The sequence below is a fragment of the Ovis aries genome, chromosome 17 (genome assembly GCF_016772045.2).
Source record: "Ovis aries strain OAR_USU_Benz2616 breed Rambouillet chromosome 17, ARS-UI_Ramb_v3.0, whole genome shotgun sequence".
In the NCBI taxonomy this organism is placed as follows: Eukaryota; Metazoa; Chordata; class Mammalia; order Artiodactyla; family Bovidae; genus Ovis; species Ovis aries.
This window is the reverse complement of record NC_056070.1, coordinates 5,398,309-5,421,083: the sequence shown is the minus strand read 5'-3', so window position 1 is coordinate 5,421,083 and position 22,775 is coordinate 5,398,309. Positions and strand designations below refer to the sequence as shown.

Sequence of the window (22,775 nt, the reverse complement as noted above, 5' to 3'; positions counted from 1 at the left end):
GAGCTAATGCCCATTTTTCTCAAACTCTTCCAAAAAATTTCAGAGGAAGAAACACTTCCAATCTCATTCTACACGGTCACCATCACCCCAATATCAAAACCAGAAAGACTTCACAAAAAAAGAAAATTATAGGCCAGTACCACTGATGAAAATAGATACAGAAATCCTTAGCAAACAATTCAAAACACTAAAAAGATCAACTGGTTTATCTCAGGTATGCAAAGATTCTTCAATACATGCAAATCAATCAATATGATACACCATATTAACAACTGAAAGATAAAAGCCATATGATCATTTCAATAGATGTAGAAAAGCTGTCGACAAAATTCAGCATCCATTTATAGTAAAAACTCTTCAGAAGATGGGCATAGAAGGAACCTACCTCAACATAATAAAGGCCATATATGATAAACCCACAGCAAACATTATTCTCAATGGTGAAAAACTGAAAGCATTCCCTCTAAGAACAGGAATAAGACAAGGGTGCCCACTCTCTCCACTATTATTCAACATAATAAACTACTCTTATTGTAGTTTCATAAGTCCTAACGACAACACTCAGAGAAGAAAAAGAAATAAAAGGAATCCAGATTGGAAAAAAGAAGTAAAACTCTTTGCAGATGACGTGATACTATACATGGAAAACCCTAAAGATTCTATCAGAAGATTACTAGGGCAAATCAATGAATTTAGCAAAGTTGCACAATACAAAATCAATACACAGAAATAAGAACTTGCATTCTTATACACTAACAACAAAAAATCAGAAAGAGAAAGTAAGGAAACAACCCCATTTACCACTGCAACAAAAAGAATAAAATATCTAGGAATAAACCTACCTAAAATCACTGCAGATGGCGACTGCAGCCATGAAATTAAAAGATGCTTACTCCTTGGAAGAAAAGTTATGACCAACCTAGATAGCAGATTCAAAAGCACAGACATTACTCTGCCAACAAAGGTCCGTCTAGTCAAGGCTATGGTTTTTCCAGTGGCCATGCATGGAGGTGAGAGTTGGACTGTGAAGAAGGCTGAGCGCCAAAGAATGGATGCTTTTGAACTGTGGTGTTGGAGAAGACTCCTGAGAGTCCCTTGGACTGCAAGGAGATCCAACCAGTCCATCCTGAAGGAGATCAGCCCTGGGATTTCTTTGGAAGGAATGATGCTAAAGCTGAAGCTCCAATACTTTGGCCACCTCATGTGAAAGTTGACTCATTGGAAGAAACTGATGCTGGGAGAGATTGGGGGCAGGAGGAAAAGGGGACGACAGAGGATGAGATGGCTGGATGGCATCACTGACTCGATGGACACGAATCTGAGTGAACTCCGGGAGTTGGTGATGGACAGGGAGGCCTGGAGTGCTGTGATTCATGGAGTCGCAAAGAGTCGGACACGACTGAGCGACTGAACTGAACTGAAAGACACAAAAGAACTGTATACTGAAAATTGTAAGACACTGATGAAATAAATCAAAGACAACATAAACAGATGGAGAGATACTCCATGTCCCCGGGTTGGAAGAATCAATATTGTGAAAATGAATATACTACCAAATGCAATCTACACATTCGATGAGATCCCTATCAAATTACAAATGGCATTTTTCACAGAACTAGAACAAAACATTTCACAATTCGTATGGAAACAAAAATGATCCTGAATAGCCAAAGCAACCTTGAGAAAGAAGAATGGAGCTGGAAGAATCAAGCTTCCTCACTTCAGACCATACTACAAAGTTACAGTCATCAGGACAGCACAATACTGGCACAAAAACAGAAATATACACCAATGGAACAAGATAGAAAGCCCAGAGATAAACCCACACAACTATGGACACCTTATCTTTGACAAAGAGGCAAGACTATACAATGGAGAAATGATACTCTCTTCAATAGTGGTGCTGGGAAAACTGGACAGCTACATGTAAAAGAAGGAAATTAGAACACTTCCTAACACCATACACAAAGATAAACTCAAAATGGGTAACAGACTAAAATGTAAGACCAGAAACTGTAAAACGCTTAGAGGAAAACATAGCAGAATACTCTATGACATAAATCACAGCAAGATCATCTATGGCCCACCTTCTAGAGTAACGGAAATAAAAACAAAAATAAACAAGTGGGACCTAATTAAACTTAAAAGGACAGTAAAGGAAACTATAAACAAGGTGAAAAGACCACTCTCAGAATGGGAGAAAATAAGAGCAAGTGAAACAACTGACAAAGGATTTATCTCCAAAATATACAAGCAGCTCATGCAAATCAATACCAGAGAAACAAACAACCCAAACAAAATGTGGGAAAAAGACCTAAACAGATGTTTCTCCAAAGAAGACGTCCAGATGGCTAATAGACACATGAAAAGATGCTCAACATCATACATTATTAGAGAGATGCAAATCAAAACCACAGTGAGATATCACCTCACATCGGTAAGGACAGCCATCATCAGGAAAAATCTACAAACAACAAATGCTGGAGAGGGTGTGGAGCAAAAAGAACCCTCTTGCACTGTTGGTAGGAATGTAAATTGATACAGCCACTATGAAGAACAGTATGGAGAGTCCTTAAAACACTAGGAATAAAACCACCATATGACCCAGCAAACCCACTACTACAGAAAAGACACATATACCTCAATGTTCGCTACAGCACTATTGCAATAGCTGGGATATGGAAGCAAGCCAGATGCCCATCAACAGATGGATGCATAAAGAAGCTGCGGTACATATACGCAATGGAATGTTACTCACCCATATTTAGAATGCATTTGAGAGAGTTCTAAGGAGGTAGATGAACCTAGAGCCTGTTAGACAGAGTGATGTAAGTCAGAAAGAGAAAAACAATCATCTAGTAAAGCATATATATGGAATCTAGAAAAACGGTACTGATGAATCTATCTGCAGGGCAGGAACAGAGATGCAGACACAGAGAACAGAGTTGTGGGCATGACCTGAGGAGTGGGGGCCGCGCCGAGACAGCAGCATGGAATCGCACATGCCACAATATGTGAAACAGACAGCCGGGGGGATCTGCTGTGCGATGCAGAGAGCTCAAGCCCAGGCTCTGTGACAACCTAGACGGCTGGGATGGAGTAGGAGGTAGGTTCAAGAGGCAGGGGACAGATGTACACCTAGGGTTGATTCATGTTGAAACATGGCAAAAACCAACACAGTATTTGTGAACCAACTACTCTTCAATTAAAAATAAGCTAATTAAAATGTTTTTAAAACAAAAAAGCCCCTTCTTAAGATAAAGCCCAGTGGTCATGTATGGATGTGAGAGTTGGACTGTGAAGAAAGCTGAGCACCAAAGAATTGATGCTTTTGAACTGTGGTGTTGGGGAAGACTCCTGAGAGTCCCTTGGACTGCGAGGAGATCCAACCAGTCCATTCTAAAGGAAATCAGTCCTGGGATTTCTTTGGAAGGAATGATGCTAAAGCTGAAACTCCAGTACTTTGGCCACCTCATGCGAAGAGCTGACTCACTGGAAAAGACTCTGATGCTGAGAGGGATTGGGGGCAGGAGGAGAAGGAGACAACAGAGGATGAGATGGCTGGATGGCATCACTGACTCGATGGACGTGAGTCTGAGTGAACTCCAGGAGTTGGTGATAGACAGGGAGGCCTGGTGTCCTGTGATTCATGGGGTCACAAAGAGTCGGACGCAACTGAACTGAACTGAACTGATTCTCCTTTCTCATATTTCTTCCAATTAGGAACAGGAACAGTGAGTGGGTCAGTGGTCCATTTGGTCAAAGCCAAATTGACGGTGAAAGCAGCTGCATAAAACTGAGGTCATAAAACCCAGTGGTTAGGAGCTCATGTTCAGCAGTAGATGACAATACAAATTTTACTTCTACCACTATTAAGCTATGTAAACTTGGACATATCACCCAGTGCCTTTAATCTCAGTGATCTCATCTGCAAAAGGGAATTTAAAATGACACCTCTACCTCACAGAGTTATTTTGAGGATTAGAGAGATAATGCATGTAAAATGTTTTAAGATGTGCCTGACACATAGTGAGTACTTAATAGGTTATTCTTATTAGCTAATAAATAACCTTCTGTTATCAACTTTTAGAACACGTCAAAATAGGTTACTTCATCATGAGTTAGGTATGACATAGAAGAAGATTAGCAGTCTCTTTCTTAGAGATATGCAATTCAATTCTTAACTCAATTTGGGTATACAAATACAAGGTTAGAGTGAGTATCTTCAAAACCAAAGCAGTTCAAAGGTTACAAGAGGAGTGTTTGGGGCGGTGGGGTGGGGCGGGCAGAACAGATCTATTGTACACTACTGGTGGGAATGCAAACTGGTACAGCTCCTGTGGAAAACAGCAGCATATGCTCTAGAAATCCCACTTCTGGGTACATATCCAAAGGAAATGAAAACAGGATACTGAAGAGGTATCTGCATCTTATGTGCATTATTCACCAAAGCTAAGATGGGGAATCAACCTAAGCGTCCACTAATGGATGAATGGATAAAAACATGGGATCTTAAACAAAAAAAGCCAAACTCACAGAAACAGGTTGGTAAGAAGAAAGCTTTCAGCTGTAAGATTAATGATGTCTGAGGATTTAATGTAAATCAGGATGACTAAAGTAGACAACACTGTATCAGAGAACTGAGATTTGCTGATGGAGTAGAACTTACACATTCTCACGGAAAAAAGAGAGAAACAAGTGAGGTGAGGCACCGTCGCTGTTTAGTCTCCAAGTCATGTCCTACTCTTCTGCAACCGAATGGACTACAGCTCACCAGACTCCTTTGTCCATGGGCTCTCCCAGGCAAGAATGCTGAAAGAGTTGCCATTTCCTTCTCCAGGGGATCTTCCCTACCCAGCCATCAAACCCATGTCTCTTGCACCCGTAGGCGGATTATCTACCACTGAGCCACCAGGAACGCCTTGGATGTGTTAATTACCTATATGGGGAAATTCATTCACAATGAATATATATTAATATATAAAATCACCACTATACACAGTTTAAATATCTTACAGTTTTAGATGTCAACTACAGCTTCCCTGGCGACTCAGACGGTAAAGAATCTGCCTGCAATACAGGCGACTCCGGTTCAACCCCTTAGTCAAGAAGATGCCCTGGATAAGGGAATGGCTACCCAGTCTAGTATTCTTGCCTGGAGAACCCCATGAACAGAGAGGCCTGGTGGGCTATAGTCCATGGGGTCGCAAGGAGTCAGACACAAGTGACTAACACTTTCACTTTTTTTCAGACCTCAATAAAGCTAAAATTAATTTCTAAAAAAGAACATTCTAACACCCTAGAAATCCCTCTTGGGAATCCATTACGTACTTAAATCTATCTTCACCCGCAAGAGTAACTATGACTTTTAACACCATTGATTAATTTTGCCTGTTTCTGAAATCTATATAAATTACATAATATAGTTTATACTCTTGTATAACTTGCATCTCTTTGGGGGGTTTGTTTCTGTCTGCTTTTTCAGCTGAGCACCATGTACTTAAATCTGTCTACATTGTTATCTATGGGCTTCCCTGGTCGTTCAGCAGTAAAGAATCTGCCTGTCAATACAGGAGACTTGGGTTGGATCCCTGGGTCAGGAAGATTTCCTGGAGAAAGAAACAGCAACCCATTCCAGTATTCTTGCCTGGGAAGTTTCGTGGACAGGGGAACCTGGTGGGCTACAGTTCATGGGGTCACAAAAGTCAGACACAACTTAGCAACTCAACAACAACGTATTGCTCTCTATAACCCAGAACATTCACTGGGAGGAGGGACGCTGAATCTCCAATACTCTGGCCCCCTGATGCGAAGAGCTGACTCATTGGAAAAGACTCTGATGGTGGGCAAGATTGAAGGCAGGAGGAGAAGTGGGCAACACAGGATGAGATGACTGGATGGCATCAATGACTCCATGGACATGAGTTTGAGCAAACTCCAGGGGATAGATTTTTTTTTCTTCCTCTAATTAAAAACATTTAATTACAATTATTTAGTTACCACTCACAGTTTAGGGTTTTGGCTTTCAAATGTGGTCCTTATAGCTAAACCAGTATATGCTGGAATAATACACCATTACTACCTTTCTAAATGAACCAGAACACTAAGCAATCAAACAGCAAATAAGGGAAAGTATTCCTTTATAAAATTATGTTGGTGAATGAAAAAGAAATGAGAGAATTAGAATGCTAACATTTTAATTTCAATAAATTAATGGATGGAGACCTAAATATCAACAGCTGCTAACATCATAAAAGGAAGGAAATTAGACACGAGGTGACTCCTAAGGAAATAACTCACCATGCCGTGACAGAGGGATCAAACCAAGCCTAAGGAAGCCTCTGAATCCAGCTGCCAATTGGAGGAAATTAAAAAGGACGAGGAACATGTGGCACTGTACCATGATGTATGCAATTAGTCAAATCCAGACTATGAAAAACAGACCAAACAGGTACATTTTAAGAAAGGTATAGCATATAAACCTGTAGACTGTAATAGATTTAAAGAAACAGTAATTTTTTTTAAATGGTCAAGATTAAACAACAGTATCTTGACCATTTGAAAAAGACTTACTGTTTATTTTTATTTAAAATATTTCAATAATTTAAATATTTAAATGTTAATTAATTACTTTATAATATTTAAAAATAAGAAACAGTAATTCTTTTTTTAAATGGTCAAGATTAAACAACAGTATCTAGGGAGACATAATTGAGTGAGAGTATCATAAACAAAAGGAGCTGATCTCTGTAAGAGTAACTTAGAGGAAAGTGAATGTGAAAGTCACTCAGTCATGTCAGACTCTTTGCAACCTCATTGACTATACCGTCCGTGGAATTCTCCAGGCCAGAATACTGGAGTACGTAGCCTTTCCCTTCTCCAGGGGATCTTCCCAACCTAGGTCTCCCGCACTGCAGGTGGATTCTTTACCAGCTGAGCCACAAGGGAAGCCCAACTCAGAGGAGAAGAGTTACTTAAAAGAAGGGATGGGGCTATGATTGAGTCAGGGCACATGGAGGTGCTTCTGGGATAGCTGACAGACTTCTGTGTTATTGAGCTGTGTGGTGCTTACAGCGATGTATCATCTATCAACATTTAAAAAAAAGATGAAAACATGGGCAGGAGGTCTGAGCAGACATTTCTCCAGAGAAGATTTGGAGATGGCTAACATGCACATAAAAAGATGCTCAACATCACTAATGCTCAACCAGCTTTACACCCTTCAGGAAAAATCCTTCGTGACTGGATGCTTAAGGTCTGCCAGGAAACAGGTAGCCAAGATGCTGAAGCTACAGTTATTTTATGACAGCACATTTTCCTTATCTGCCTCTTTTACTCCATCACTGTTTACCCTTATTTTAAAATATTTTATAGCCATACTTATGATGCTCTTGATTTCTTGATTCCACAAGTCAATTTCATTCAAATCCAAAGAGTGCCAAGTCTTTATGTATATTTTGTACCAAATTAAATTAGAAGACAAAAAAGTTGAGCTTTCATAATTGCTACAAAGATAAATAACGGAGAAATTTGGTGCTAAACAACATAATACAAAAATATATATATTTATTAGCAATATACAGTATAACTAATAAAACTACCTGAGAAGTGTAATGTTTATTTATTTTTTTGTGTATATCTTCGCAATCTATTTTATATATATTGACAAAAGAGACTGTGAAATATTTAGCCATGGAGAATATATGACCAGACCAGAGCATGTGTAGGAAGGCATTTTGGTAATCATTACCTGTCCTGAGATGACAGACTACAAGTTATGAAGTGCGTCATCTGCACTTTAATCGGGAATATTAGCAAATCTCCAAATGTTAGCCACATTGGTTTCCCTTGTACATTCTTTATGCCTGGTATTTCAATGCTATACCTAGGTGGTCCTTTTTAAACAAAACATTTGTAAAACAGGGGGATTATTTGTTTTTAAAGCTTTTGTAAATAAAGGCTTCAGAAATGTTTTCTTACCAAAAAAGAAAAAAAAAAAATCAGACAAACGCAAATCAAAACTACAATGAGATAACGCCTCACATCTGTTAGAACGGCGATCACCAAAATTCTACAAATAGCAAAACACTGGCAAGGACGTGGGGAAAAGGGAACCCTAGTGAGGGAACTGCTAGTCAGAATGTGCACTGGTGCAGTCAACTACGGAAAACAGTACGGAGGGTCCTCAGAAGACTAAAAACAGGAGTGCCATGTGGCCCAGCAATTCTAGACCTGGGTATATATTAAAAAAAAAAAAAAAAAAAAACCAGACTAATTTGAAAAGATATATGCACTAGCATTATTTATAATTGAAAAGATATGGAAGCAAGCTAAGCGTTTATCAACAGATGAATGCATAAAGATACAGAATATTACTCAGCCATAAAAAAAAGAAGTTCTGCCATTTGCAACATCATCGATGGGCCTATTTAACACTTAGTGAAATAAGACAAACACTGGACATACATGGAATCTAAAAAATAAAACGAATGAACGAATGTAACAGAACAGAAACAGACTCACAGATGAAGAGAACCAACTAAAGGGGAAAGAAGCAACGCAAGGGTAGGAGATTCAGAGATACAAACCACTGTGTGTTGAATACATGAGCAACGATGAAATGTTGTACAGCACAGAGAAACATGCTATAATAATTTTAAATGGAGCGTACTATATAAAAATATTGAATCACTATGTTGCAGACCTAAAACTAAAACTATAAATCAACAAAAAAGTATATATCATCTTAATGCACCGAAGTATATATCGGTTTTATATAGCTTCCTGTATCTATAATTTATTTTACAATAAAAAGAACAGCCTAGAAGATTATAGATAAGATCTATTTAATAAAATTCATCCACAATGGTCCAGCGTCATCTGAATTATTTTCAACAATAATTTTCATTCCAAACTCTTACAGTAAATATCATTTCAAAGTAAAAAGAAAATTTGACAAAGTGTGTTGAACTGCCTGTGATTCAGTTGCTAAGTTGTGTCCAACTCTTGCGACCCCATGGACTGTAGCCTGCCACACTCTTCTGTCCATGGGATTCTCCAGGCAAGAATACTGGACTGGGTTGCCATTTCCTTCTCCAGAGGATCTTCCTGACCCAGGAATCAAACCCGGGTCTCCTGCACTGCAGGCAGATGCTTTACTGACTGAACTATGAGGAAAGCCCTAAATGCCTATCTTAATAATTCTAAAAGAAACTGCTCAGTACAATATCCACTCATTGCTCCTGTAGCAGTCTAACAGCTGCCAAATTTGGCAAATTTAACAAATTTGGGGATGCAGCACATAGCTTGAAGCCAGTTAATTTACTCCTAGATACCTCTTCATTTCACGATTATACAAGCAGTATTCAAAACAGTAATTCACTTATGTAGCTGGGTAACAAGCTACAGCTGCCAGATTCTTGGGCTTTTGTGGATTTCTTCTACTCTCAAAACATCTAGAAAAGTCACCTAAATTTCAGACAGTAATTTGAAGAAACCTTTGGTATCTCACTTTAGAGTTACAAAGTTTGATGATATTCTTCTAAAATTCAAAACTCCTGATTACATTAAAACATAATCATATAGATACTCTTTTGAGGTGGATGTGCTACTCATTTTTCCCTGCCATTCTAAACTAGGTTGAATTAATCATAAATTACAATAAACTATGAAGTATCTGATAGGAAATGAAGCAGATGTGACACGTAAAGAAGCAATCTAGCCCTCGGATAGCTTGAAATCTAGTTGTGGATATAAGTATGTATTACTTCATGAAAGCGGAAGTGTTAGTCTCTCAGTCGTGCCGACTCTTTGCAAACCTATGGACTGTAGCCCACCAAACTTCTTTGTCCACAGAATTCTCCAGGCGAGAATACTAAAGTCGTTAGCCATTCCCTTCTCTAGAGGATCTTCCCAATGCAGGGACTGAACCAAGGTCTCCTGCACTCTGTTCAGTTCACTCACTCAGTCATGTCTGACTCTTTGCAACTGCATGGACTGCAGCACACCAGGCCTTCTGGTCCATCACCAACTCCAGAGTTTACTCAAACTCATGTCCATCCAGTCGGTGATGCCATCCAACTATCTCATCTTCTGTCATCCCCCGCCCTCGCCTTCAACCTTTCCGAGATCAGGATCTTGTCTAATGCGTCAGCTCTTCCCATCAGGTGCCCAAAGTATTGGAGTTTCAGCTTCAGCATCAGTCCTTCCAGTGAATATTCAGGACTGATTCCTTTAGGATGGACTGGTTAGATCTCCTTGCAGCCCAAGGGACTCTCAAGAGTCTTCTCTAACACCACAGATCAAAAGCATCAATTCTTCAGTGCTCAGCTTTCTTTATAGTCCAACTCTCACATCCACACATGACTACTGGAAAAACCATAGCTTTGACTAGATGGACCTTTGTTGGCAAAGTAATGTCTCTGCTTTTTTAATATGCTGTCTAGGTTGGTCGTAACTTTCCTTCCAAGGAGCAAGCGTCTTTTAATTTCATGCCTGTAGTTACCATCTGCAGTGATTCTGGAGCCCTCAAAAATGAAATCTGTCACTGTTTCCATTGCTGCCCCATCTTTTTGTCATGAAGTGATAGGACCGGATGACATGATCATAGTGTTCTGAATGGTGACTTTTAAGCCAACGCTTTCACTCTCCTCTTTCACTTTCATCAAGAGGCTCTTTAGTTCTTCTTTAAGCCAACCTGATCACACAGACCACAGTTTGTCTAACTCAGTGAAACTAAGCCATGCCGTGTGGAGTCACCCAAGGCAGAGGGATCATGGTGGAGAGGTCTGACAGAACGTGGTCCACTGGAGTAGGGAATGGCAAACCACTTCAGTATTCTTGCCTTGACAACCCCATGAATCGTATGAAACAGCAAAAAATAGGACACTGAAAGATGAACTCCCCAGGTCAGTAGGTGCCCAATATGCTACTGGAGATCAGGGGAAATAGCTTCAGAAAGAATGTAGGGAGGGAACAAAAGGAAAAACAACATCCAGTTGTGGATGTGACTGGTCATAGAAGCAAGGTCCGATGCTGTAAAGAGCAATACTGCATAGTACCCTGGAATGAATCAAGGAAAACTGGAAGTAGTCAAACAGGAGATGGCAAGAGAGAACGTGGACATTCTAGGAATCAGTGAATTAAAATGGACTGGAATGGGTGAATTTAACTCAGATGACCATTATATCTACTACTATGGGCAGGAAGCACTTAGAAGAAATGGAGTAGCCATTATGGTCAACAAAAGAGTCCGAAATGCAGTACTTGGATGCAATCTCAAAAATGACAGAATGATCTCTGTTCGTTTCCAAGGCATACCATTCAATATCACAGTAATGCAAGTCTATGCCCCGAGCAGTAATGCTGAAGAAGCTGAAGTTAAACGGTTCTATGAAGACCTATAAGACCTTTTAGAACTAACACCCAAAAAAGATGTCCTTTACATTATAGGGGACTGGAATGCAAAAGTAGGAAGTTAAGAAACACCTGGGGTAACAGGCACACTTGGCCTTGGGAGTACAGAATGAAGCAGGGCAAAGACTAATAGAGTTTTGCCAAGAGAACGCACTGCTCAGAGCAAACACCCTCTTCCAACAACACAAGAGAAGACTCTACACATGGACATCACCAGATCGTCAACACCGAAATCAGATTGATTCTATTCTTTGCATTCAAAGATGGAGAAGCTCTATAGAGTCAAAAAAAACAAGACCAGGAGCTGACTGTGGCTCAGATCATGAACTCCTTATTGCCAAATTCAGACTTAAATTGAAGAAAGTGGGGAAAACCACTAGACCATTCATGTATGACCTAAATCAAATTGCTTATGACTATACAGTGGAAGTGAGAAACAGATTCAAGGGACTAGATCTGATAGACAGAGTGCCTGATGAACTATGGACGGAGGTTTGTGATATCGTACGGGAGGCAGGGAGCAAGACCATCCCCAAGAAAAAGAAATGCAAAAAAGAAAAATGGCTGTCTAGGAGGCCTTACAAATAGCTGTGAAAAGAAGAGAAGCAAAAAGCAAAGAAGGAAAGATATACCCATCTGAATGCAGAGTTCCAAAGAATAGCAAGGAGAGATAAGAAAGCCTTCCTCAGTGATCAGTGCAAAGAAACAGAGGAAAATAATAGAATGGGAAAGACTAGAGATCTCTTCCAGAAAATTAGAGATACCAAGGGAACATTTCACGCAAAGATGGGCTCAATAAAGGACAGAAATGGTATGGACCTAACAGAAGCAGAAGATATTAAGAAGAGGTGGCAACAATACACAGAAGAACTGTACAAAATAAATCTTCACGACCCAGATAATCACAATGGTGTGATCACTCACCTAGACCCAGACATCTGGAATGCAAAGTCAAGTGGGCCTTAGGAAGTATCACTAAGAACAAAGCTAGTGGAGGTGATGGAATTCCAGTTGAGCTAATTCAAATCCTAAAAGATGATGCTGTGAAAGTGCTGCACTCAATATGAGCAAATTTGGAAAACTCAGCAGTGGCCACAGGACTGGAAAAGGTCAGTTTTCATTCCAGTTCCAAAGAAATGCCAAAGAATGTTCAAACTACAAACATAATTGCACTCATCTCACATGCTAGTAAAGTGATGCTCAAAATTCTCCAAGCCCAGGCTTCAGCAATATATGAACCATGAACTTCCAGATGTTCAAGGTGGTTTTAGAAAAGGCAGAGGAACCAGATATCAAATTGCCAACATTTGCTGAATCATTGAAAAAGCAAGTGAGTTCCAGAAAAAAAGCATCTATTTCTGCTTTACTGACTATGCCAAAGCCTTTGATTGTGTGGATCACAACAAACTGTGGAAAATTCTGAAAAAGACGGGAATAGAAGACCACCTGATCTGCCTCTTGAGAAACCTGTATGCAGGTCAGGAAGCAACAGTTAGAACTGGACATGGAACAACAGACTGGTTCCACATCGGGAAAGGAGTAAGTCAAAGCTGTATATTGTCACCCTGCTTAGTTAACTTACATGCAGAATACATCATGAGAAACTCTGGGCTGGATGAAGCACAATCTGGAGTCAAGACTGCCAGGAGAAATATCAATAACCTCAGATATGCAGATGACACGACCCTTACGGCAGAAAGTGAAGAGGAACTAAAGAGCTTCTTGATGAAAGTGAAAGAGGAGAGTGAAAAAGTTGCCTTAAAGGTCAACATTCAGAAAACTAATATCATGGCATCCAGTCCCATCACTTCACGGCAAGTAGATGGGGAAACAGTGGAAATAGTGGCTGACTTTATTTTTTAGGGCTCCACCATCACTGCAGATGGCAACTGAAGCCATGAAATGAAAAGACACTTGCTCCTTGGAAGGAAAGTTATGGCCAACCTAGACAACATATTAAAAAGCAGAGACATTACTTTGTCAACAAAGGTCTAGTCAAGGCTATGGTTTTTCCAGTGGTCATGTGTGGATGTGAGAGTTGGACTATAAAGAATGCTGAGTGCTGAAGAATTGATGCTTTTGAACTTGGTGTTGGAGAAGACTTTTGAAGAGTCCCTTGGGCTGCAAGGAGATCCAACTGGTCCATCCTAAAGGAGATCAGTCCAGGATGTTCACTGGAAGGACTGATGTCGAAGCTGAAACTCCAATACTCTGGCCATCTGATGTGAAGAGCTGACTCATTTGAAAAGACCCCGATGCTGAGAAAGACTGAAGTCATGAGGAGAAGGGGATGACAGAGGATGAGATGGTTGGATGGCATCACCCACTTAAGTTTGGGTAAACTCTGGAAGTTGGTGAAGAACAGGGAGGCCTGGCATGCTGCAGTTCATGGGGTCACAAAGAGTCGGACACGACTGAGCGACAAAACCGAACTGATAAGGGTGGTGTCATCTGCATATCTGAGGTTATTGATATTTCTCCCGGCAATCTTGATTCCTACTTGTGCTTCATCCAGCCTAACATTTCTCATGATGTACTCTGCATATAAGTTAAATAAACAGCATAACAATATACAGCCTTGATGTACTCCTTTCCTGATTTGGAACCAGTGTGTTGTTCCATGTCCAGTTCTAACTGTTGCTTCCTGATCTGCAGATTTCTCAAGAGGCAGGTCAGGTGGTCTGGTATTTCCATCTCTTTCAGAATTTTCCACAGTTTGTCATGATCCACACAGTCAAATCTTTGGTATAGTCAATAAAGCAGAAATAGATGTTTTTCTGGAAATGTCTCACTTTTTCGATGATCCAACAGATATTGACAACTTGATCTCTGGTTCCTCTGCTTTTTCTAAATCCAATTTGAACATCTGGAAGTTCATGGTTCATGTATTGCTGAAGCCTGGCTTGGAGAATTTTGGGCATTACTTTACTAGCATGTGAGATGAGTGCAATTGTGCGGTAGTTTGAGCATTCTTTGGCACTGCCTTTCTTTGGGATTGGAATGAAAACTGACCTTTTCCAGTCCTGTGGCCACTACTGAGTTTTCCAAATTTGCTGGCATATTGAGTGCAGCACTTTCACAGCATCATCTTTCAGGATTTGAAATAGCTCAACTGGAATTCCATCACCTCCACTAGCTTTGTTCATAGTGATGCTTCCTAAGTCTCACTTTACTTCGCATTCCAGGATGTCTGGGTCTAGGTGAGTGATCACAGCATCATAATTATCCGGGTTGTGAAGAGCTTTCTTGTATAGTTCTTCTGTGTATTGTTGCCACCTTTTCTTAATATCCTCTGCTTCTGTTAGGTCCATACCATTTCTGTCCTTTATTGTACCATCTTTGCATGAAAGATATTCCCATCTCCCGCAATGCAGGCAGATTCTTTACTATCTGAGTCACCAGGGAAATCCCTTTAATTACTTAATTTTTTTTAATGCTCTGGAAGTTAGACATGACTGAGCATGCAGGTACTTTGTATATAATAGAAACTCCAAGGAAGAACAAATTTTATGCGACTTGAAAAGTGACACAGGTCTGCACATGCCAATCATTCAATAAATACCAAAGGAAGCGAACAAATCAACGCAAGGAATTGATGAAGTTGTACATATACAGAGCATTGCACAGTCTCTCAACAACCAGCAACATAAAATTTGCTCCTCACCGAGAAAGAGCCCTAAAATCTGAAAACACACACACCTGAACATTTCATAGATTCTAAATTTCACATTTTTTTCATATCTTAGCTTCTCTGAAAAATTGATAGCATGCCGTAGTTTAAATGGTAGCATTTTTTCTTCTCTAATAGCTAAAATAATTGTGCCTCAAGCTTCTTAGATTTGATCAAATATATAAATTGGTTCTAAGCAAAAATATGTAACATGACCTCAAAATTACTTACTTACTTCATGCAAATTTATATACAGAATTATAATTTTATTATAAATAACAATTTTAAAAAGTAATGAAAGCCAGATACCTTTTACTCTCAGGTCAAATTCCATGAGTTCTGATTCTTAACATTTCAGAACATAAAAGAACATAATAATAGCCACTACAAACTCATATAGCACATATTCCATAAAATATACAGCATGTATATTCTCTAACATTACTGCAAATGGTATTGTCAGGTAAGCCACTTCAGGTAAAGTTTCTCAGTTACAGAAATATTGAAGATATTCTTTCCTTTTTACACTAAAAGCCAGCAAGCTTGGGAAAAGAAAATAATCTTTGCAACTGTATTTTCATCTATAAATGGAAGAGGAAAGTAATGACCAAATTAAAGAAGAGAAATTTTACTGAAAAACAAATAGAAAGGGAACAGAAAAGGTGTTATTTTCATATTAATCAAATTAACTTCATATTCACTTGTAAATTACTCCAAAGGAAAGCTCATATGATTACACAACGCAGTAACATAAAACAAGCAATCTGGTGTATTTTGTTTTGACTGGGGGAAGACGCCATGGTTTTTTAAAAAGTAAGCAATGCCTTGCTTTCAAAAAGTAGCCAATGCCTCTCACCGTGTAGCTAGGGACACAGTTTACAGTCTGCTGGAAAAGTGCAACAGGCATGAATAAAACTGCTGACGCAGAGGCTTAAGCACAGCACCCTTCACTTGAAAGCATCACTAGCCTAATTAGAATATGAACTTACATCAAGTAAAGAGCTTCCCTACCAATCTTTTACCATTACTGGCATCAATATCTGACTAGAAAGGCTTGAAACTAATAAGATGTTAATCAATTAAGGGAAGAATAAACCTTAAATCAGTAGGAGGATCTTTATGTATGAGTGCACTCACAAGTACGTATACATGCTTGTAGAGGAATTATGATAGTCAGGGTAGGAATTAAGAATGGGAATTACAGTAGTCAATGCTCTGACTTTTGCTACAGAGGTAACCTCAGAAGTCTTTGCAGTCTCATGCTGCCTCATTAGAAAAGGACACAACATTTGTTATTGCTTTATGCCGGTCACCGTGCTAGATGTTTTATGTGAATTCTCTCAATCTTCAAAAATATCCTATCATCAGATTAACTAGTAATATCCTCACATAATCAAAACTCAGTCACCCAAACTTGACTTAATTTAACAAGTTAGCCTAACCCCAAAGCCCCTTTCCTTTACTGTACATGGTCATATACAAATATAAACTTGAATGTACACAGATACAGTTCAATACATGACTGATGACAAAGCAATGAAACAACTAGAGACTACTGTCTATTTTTCTACAAAACATGCTTTTGTAGTTGAGAATTAGTTCATTCATTTATCATTAAGGGATGAGGTCAGTATAATGTGAAAGTCACATTGGTCCGGAAAGAATTTTCTCCAGCACAGTAATGCTTGAAAGCCATTAGGGACAGGCCTTCTCACGGAGAGAGCCTCAGCAATATATGGTGACCTAAAGGAGAAAAAACTGTGGTAGAGGACAAGCAGAGGCCAGTTAATGGCTTCAAGAACTGCCAGGAATTCTACAATGTTCAACTATCTGGCCAAGCTGTGAGTACAAGCAAATAAACCATGAAAATATTTTCCCCATGTTTACTTTTTCTTAAGAAAAAGGGGGTTAGGTAGAGAGGACTGACAAAGAAGGCTACATCTTGGATCAGGATTTTTAATTTGTCTTAAACAGAACCGAATGCCCTTCTGGACCTACATGTCAAAGGTGAGGACTAGCTGATGTAGCAATGTTAAGCTATAATGATAATTTTATTTGACTTGTTACCAGTAAAGACAAGACGTGTTTTGCCTTACTTTATATAAAGGTTAAGACCTAGCAGAAAATGTTAAAAATTGAGGCATGTAAAGAAGTATTTTAAAGTGTCTATAATCTCATCATCCAGAGATAGTCACTTCATAAACTTGTTGTACTTGCTTCCAGTTGCCCTCACTACAATGTGTAACAAATACGTATTTTCAAAACTGATATGGTAGGTTAGACTCCAAGAAAATGCTGACATTAAACCAACAGATCTACAAAAATGGCAGTTTCATACAGTTCAACTTAATATCATATGAACTGTGTATGTATGGACATATAAATACAATTTTATATTCTTTTTTCGATACTTTATATTAAATCATGATCATTTTTTACATCTTCAATATTCTTCCCAAACATGACATTTTAAGGCTGGATAGTAGCCCAAACAAATAGATGTAATAAATACTTTTAACCATTTCCCTGATATTTGAAATTCAATTATTTCCAATTTTTCACCATTACAAATGATGCCACTATGAATATCCTTGTGCCTAAATCTTGTGCCTAAATAAGTCTCTGACTTATTTCCTTAAAGTAAATTCCTAGAAGCAAGCTTCCTAATGAATCAAGTTCATGAACAATTTAACAAGTTCTTAAAAACCCTACCATCAGAAAATTTACATTACCAATTTATATTTCACCACTAGTGTATGAGATCGGAGAAGGCAATGGCACCCCACTCCAGTATTCTTGCCTGGAAAATCCTATGGATGGAGGAGCCTGATTGGCTGCAGTCCATGGGGTCGCTAAGAGTTGGATATGACTGAGCGACTTCACTTTCAGTTTTCACTTTCATGCACTGGAGAAGGAAATGGCAGCCCACTCCAGTACTCTTGCCTGGAGAATCCCAGGGACGGGGGAGCCTGGTGGGCTGCCATCTATGGGGTCGCACAGAGTCAGACACGACTGCCGTGACTTAGCAGCAGCAGCAGTGTATGAGATTACTCATTCCATCTCAAAACTGTTTTTCACACTCTGAGAAATGATTTTACAAACGACCTATGGTTTGCAAACCAACTTTTAGAGAATGGAAAGCTGACAGGCAATACATAGAGATAAAGTAAAATAGGAGCACATTTCCAATGTTCTCAAGACTTGGTATACATACAAATCACCTGGGAGGGTTTTTTAAAATGAAAATCCCTAGACCCCATTTTAGTGATTCTGTCAGTGGGTCTGATGTGTATGTGTGCTTTTAACTACTATCCTGAATGACACAGACGCAAGTGATCTCTGAAGCACACTCAGAAACATTACTGCAAACTGACCACAAATGCTTTAAATGAATAATTACTGCAACAATGAGAAGTATATCCCAAATAACTGAATAAGGGGGTAATATACATCACTTTCTTCTTATTCAAGACACAAATATTAAGTAATCATATAATGTCTTTAGACAAAAACCTGGCTTAATCTCTGCAGTCACTGTTTAACTCAAAGTGCAAATACTTTGAAAACATATCAAAGTATGGTATTTTAATTATCACCAAAAACAAAAATATGTAGGTATGAGTTAAAACGTTGATTCTGCTATTTTCTAGCTGTGTGATTTAAGGTAAGTTACATAACCTCTGAGTCTCAGTTTCCTCATCTTTAAAAATGACAATAAAAATATCTATCTCATAATGACATAGTTAATGTAAGACTGCTTAGCATAGCATCTGCTCCAAGTTAAAAGTTCCATAAATGTTTGTCATAATTATTATGATATGATCACCACTTCAAATGTACCTAATTCAATCAACCCACAAATCACTTTGCCCAGGCAACAAAGAGGACTATGTTCAACTTATCTGATAGGCCATACATGGAAAAATAGCAACATAAAGGCTGCCTTTAAAATAAAAATGATGAGTAAAAAATACGGTAGGTACTGAAACAAACTCTTTAATAACATTACCTTTGATAGGATAAGGAAGACTGGCAGCTCTAGAAATGAATCCCAAATTTGTTCTTTTAAAAACGAGGGTAATTATCTAGAATATTGAATTTCGAGAAGATAAAAGTGTCCCTCTCCTCATGCTCCCCCGCCATCAAAAAAACATGAAAAACATTAATATCACCTAAAACCTGCTTAAGAAATTTCATCCTTCCTCCTAACTTCAACTTGCTTCCAGGTCAAGTATTATAATACCTCACACTGGAATGAGTACATTGATTTCTTTTTAGTGGACATTTTAGAAGCATGCTTAAGGAACCTTAAAAATGTTCGAGTATAAACTGATTAAAGTCATCAAGTAGATCAGTGACAGGAGTCTGATTAAATCCAAGTCTTTTAATGGTTGATCTAGAGCTCTAATAAAAGGCAGTTCCACTAGGGTTAGAACCTCACCAACTGAATTACCTATTTATTTCACATGAAATACTGCTGAATTACAAAGCACACTTCTCTCCTATCTGTTATCACCAATCTTCTAAAAAAGTAGTCAACACTTTCGGTATTGACTTCCTTCCCTCCTATTTAAATGTACACCACTTCAGTGAAACTTATATCAATGACTGATTTGTTGGTAATCTACCATTCAACATTTCAATATATATGAAATTTCAACATTATCTTTGATGAAATCTCATATGATATTCACACCCTTATCCTCATGTTATCAGTGTTCATAGAGGTTTTGGGGGGGAGGGGGCAGGGGGCAATAAACTTGTTACCATTGAATAATAAAAGATTATAAACTCTAGTGTTTAAATTATATTACCATCTTCTATAATTAAACTTTTAAGTATCTGGACTTAGGAAAAGTGCAGAGTGATACTGGAAATATTTTCATCTTTCAAGGGCAAGTATTTAAGTACATTACAAAGAAAAGCTGCCTTCCCAGGGAGGTCTGACTATAATATACAATGGCAATTTTATGCTCAATTTCTTCTATAGCAAATTACTAACACTGATTAATTAATGTAAATGTTTTAGATGTGGTTGAAAGAAATAGCATCTCTATCATGGCAAAAACAAATACATGGTTAAATAATGTAAATTAGGGAAGGAAAGAGAATTCAGCACTTTTATATATCAAGTTCTGTACAAAATACTTCATATGTTAGATAGTTAAACAAGTAGAGGAGTTGGTGAGGAATGTAGAGAGGGGAGATAATTTTCCTTCCTCATGTAAAGCCCTAAGCAGAACTTTAAAGTCGTCAAAATCTTAGGCACCAGTTTCTGAAAGTCTTTTACAGAACACTAGTTCTATTTTAAGCTTTAGTCTTATACTTCTATATTTATAATCAATTGTTTTAAAATGCATAAAAGATGAAAATAAAGATTATTAAACTATAATCACTGAAAATTCATAATCGTGGATAACAGGTTTTTAAATACTTATATTCTTAAACACTACTTTAAAATAGCGTCTATGTTTCCATCAACATTCCTTAGAATTGGTCCAACTCGATTTTCTAAATGTTGTTACATCTATGAGAACACTAAGAAAGCAGAAGACCAGAAAAGAATAGACAGCTCTAACAAACCCCCAGTACAAGGACTCACCACAATGCCAGTATCACAATTATAGCTAGAGTTTGAAGCTGGTGAAATGTACATATGTGAAGAATATTCTGTTTCACTTAGATGACACAGGTTAACATAAATTGTTATAGTTTAGAGATGTGTTCTCACGATCAACACCAAAGTATGTTGATACATATGTTGACGCTCAACTAGGAGTAGGGAGCAGAGATTATATTTCATCATATTCAAGGCTACTTTTGATGAATTGATGGATGAAATAACACCTAATCTCTAACATTTCATGGGGGCACTCAAACTAAGTATAAAATTTACTGAGCTCACCCAAAACTTAAAGCACAGGAAAGAAAAAAGAAAAATTCACTATTCATTTTTAAAAAGACATGCTGCTGCTTTAAGTGGCCAGCAGTCTCCCAGCAACTCCGGGCTGCAATCACAACATCCATTAGAGAGCTCTACTGCTCAGAGCGAGCAAGCAAGTGGTTGTCAGTGCAGCTAGTAAATCACCTGATCCTATTACAAAATCAATTACTGCAGTGCATTTCCATTGCTACACAATCTGATGATGACAAAATGATATTGGATAGCTACTGCAAGGTCAAGAAAACTGCGAAGAACATCTTTAATTGATCTTTTATTTTTAATTATTTGGTCCTAGTTATAAGGCATCAATTTTAATTGCATATTTTTATTTGAAATAAATCTATGTAGTTACCTTTGGTTGTCTAGGACATTCGGTGGATAATCTCTGCAACTGGTCTGATGTATGGCTACCAGAGAACAGATCGGAGCAGCAGGTCGAACGGCTCAACCTCTTCATTAAGGAAGAAACAACGCTGCAGCCACAGCCACACATTGACTTGTTCATCAGACAAGAATTTAACTTAAAAATTCAGAACTAGTAATGTCCCATGTATACTCAAAACTGGCTAACTGCCTCATTCTGCAGCCCTCAGGCTGAAAGAAACACTGTTAAAAAAAAAGAATAAAACAATAGCTTCCCTACAGAAGATACCAGCCACAAACTCATTGTCAAGAAGAACTCAATATTAAAAACAGAAGTCTCCCGGCTACTCCTTAGAAAGAAGGTAAGGTGCTTTAATATTTCAAACTATTTTATATTAAAGCCCAAGTACTTAATAAAGGAGCAAACTCAAGATAAAATATCCCCAAATTATACTAACCACTCTTTCTGTCTTCCATCAGTTTAGATCTGTTTGCCTACTCCTCCGGCTCAGCCTATCCAACCTGTTCCCTCTGTAAATGCCCACTGTCTCAACAACCAACAGGAATGAGCCCCACCCTTGCTTGTCCCCATACACTCAGTTCAAGAACCGCTCAATATCTGGAAAAGAACTGCTGCTGCATTGCTTTGAGAAACAACAGGGAGCAAATTACTGGACGGATTCTTTAACTTACCAATCAGAACTGCTGACCCTTTCTGACTCTACAATTCAGGAAGCCTGCCAAACGCTCAAAGTAAGAATAACAGCTGATTTTACTTCTATATTGTAGATTAATTTATAGGATTGTTTTCAATCTTGTTATTCAATCTAAAAGAAAAAAGACATAGGCATAACTATTTTTTAAACAAAATTTAGACAGTAGCTAATAATAATCTCTGAGTATGGCTTGAAGAGAGCAGGATGGTGGTTGATAGCCAAAGTAAAAAAATTCCTTCTCAATACTGCACTTGAACTTGAGAATTACGGAGCAATAAAATACTATATCAAAGACAGTCGTGTCGATAAGGATAGAGCAACTAAGAAAGAGAATCCAAGGAGGTCCCTGCCATCATAAATGTCAGAAGAGTTAAAATGAGAAGGAAAGGGTGGGTGACTTTATAGACAGGTATTGATAATAGATGATAAGCCACCAAAAACCTGGTTGCTTTGATACTAAATCTTCTCCCACCTGTTTATCTGCATCTCATTAAAAAGATTGAAAAAACACAAACCACCCTGAAAACATAAACACTGTTAAGTATGTTAGCCATCCTCTAGGATTTTTTGCCAATAATATATAAAGATATATATATATATATATACACACATCATGTTATTATAATCCACCTTATAATTTCCAGGAGAAGAGAGGGTTACATTGATA

At 38.3% G+C, this 22,775-nt stretch overlaps 1 protein-coding gene across 3 annotated transcripts in view; it reads right to left on the bottom strand.

Moving 5' to 3' along the window:
- FBXW7 (F-box and WD repeat domain containing 7) overlaps positions 1-22,198 on the bottom strand; it is a 132,505-nt gene extending 110,307 nt beyond the window's left edge. For 2 of the 3 annotated variants that reach the window (XM_042234293.2, XM_060400968.1), the window contains exon 1: positions 22,086-22,198. The gene's annotated coding sequence lies outside the window, so the exon portion shown is untranslated. Of the gene's footprint in view, positions 1-21,381; positions 22,014-22,085 lie in introns of those variants that run through there. The other variant, XM_060400967.1, reaches the window with a different exon arrangement.
- Between the last annotated feature and the right edge of the window lie 577 nt (positions 22,199-22,775).